Consider the following 1,862-nt stretch of genomic DNA (forward strand, 5'->3'; position numbering starts at 1 on the left):
CCCGCCCCCGCACCCCGCACACACACCCGCGCCCTGTACTGACGCCTTCATTCTGTACCCGCACCACGCCCGCACCTCTCGCACGCAGGCCACTTGCTGCTGGCGACCCCTCGCTCTCCCATAACACAGAAGAGTGCACATAAAGAACGCAGCCTCCTCTCTCCCTCGAAGGCCCACCTAGCCTGACAGCAGGAGGGGACTGGGGCCCACATGGAGGCCGAGGGCTCATGTGCTGCCCTCCACAGGACTCATTCCTCACACCCTCAGGAAGAGATGCTGCCAGATCCCTCCTGCCCAGCCTCCATCAGCTACACATGTCACAAAGGCTGCCTGGCCAGGAGGAGCCGCCCAGAAGGCCGGACATACACACTGGGACACTAGCATGAGAAAGTGAAGGGGTGGGGCCTGCTCCCTCCCCTTGGTCCCAGCCCCTCCCTTTCCCCTCACTTCTCCAGAGACCGGTTGCTGGGATGTCTGGAATGGAGGTCCTAGGAGGCGACATTCGGAGTCCAGGCCAAGGGACCCTGAGCCAGGGAAACAGGGGCTGCTCCATCAGCAATCTGGGGGGCCTGAGAGCTCATAGCCACCCTGCTCAGGTAAGGGTACACATTCTCCCCTTTCCCAGCACGGTCCACCTGTCTGCCCCCTGCTTTTGCCTAGAGGAAGAGAGCCCGCACACCCCAACCCCCTCTTGAAAGCAGTCCTGGAGGCCAAGGAGGAGGAGAGTGCAGGGAAGCAGGCAGGAGGCAGGGCCGACCCGGTTTCCCACAAAACAACCTTCCCTGAGGTCTGGCACCAGGGCTGCTGTCCAGAACCAGGACTTTAGACCACTGGGCTCCAGCATCCCCACACTCTCCTCTGACAGGGTCTATCCTGGGCAGGCTCTGAGGAGGGGGTTTCCAGCAGCCAGCTCTGGATTTGGGTCATGCTGCTGCCCTGATACGACCTCCTTACTGCTCCCCAAGGACCAATTCTGGGCCTATCCTGCTTATCCCTCTCACCTCGTGGCCAGCCCAGGGCAAGCCCCAGAAGCCACAATAAATGTTGTGTGGATAAGGGAGGGGATAAAGGGATTCTGAGTGCTGGCAGCCAGGGCCCTTCTGGGCCAGGATGCATTTGGCATAGGACTGCTGGGCAATTAGTAGACCACACGGCAACAAGTCCCTGCCATCGACCCACCTGCACCCAAAAGACACTAGAGGAGGAGAAACTCTCAGGCCAAAGGCAAATGCTGGGCCACCTGGGGAAGTCCCCAGCTGAGGAGGCAGAGGGATCCTGACCTTGACTTCAGCAGGACCATAGCAGGAAGGGAGACCCCATCCATGTCAGGCTTGGACTCAGAGAACCCTGGGCCATCCTAACAGACAGACTGGCATGGACTCGAGAAAGGACTGGAGGCCAAGTCTGAGGTTTGTTCTTGGCATTGTGTTTAACCCCACAGGAGTTTCTTCTAGCACCTGCTGGAAGCATCCGCACTTTCCCTTTCTGAGCTCTGGAAAGACGAGGTAGGGCCACTCAGTAGAATACAAATAACAAGCCAAGCACAGTGGCTCACGCCTGTAATCCCAGCACTTTGGGAGGCCAAGGTGGGTGGATCACCTGAGGTCAGGAGTTTGAGAGCAGCCTGGCCAACATGGTGCAACCCCGTCTCTACTAGTCTCTACTAAAAATACAAAAATTAGCCAGGTGTGGTGGCCCATTGCCTATAATCCCAAATGAGAATCGTTTCTACCTTGGAGATAGAGGTTGCAGTTAGTGGAGATCAAGCCACTGCACTCCAGCCTGGGTGACAGAGCAAGACGCTGTCTCAAGAAAAAAGAATACAAATAACAAGACAAACACAAGAAAATTGTACCCCTCTA

Source organism: Colobus angolensis, unplaced genomic scaffold, assembly GCF_000951035.1.
Source record: "Colobus angolensis palliatus isolate OR3802 unplaced genomic scaffold, Cang.pa_1.0 Scaffold253, whole genome shotgun sequence".
In the NCBI taxonomy this organism is placed as follows: Eukaryota; Metazoa; Chordata; class Mammalia; order Primates; family Cercopithecidae; genus Colobus; species Colobus angolensis.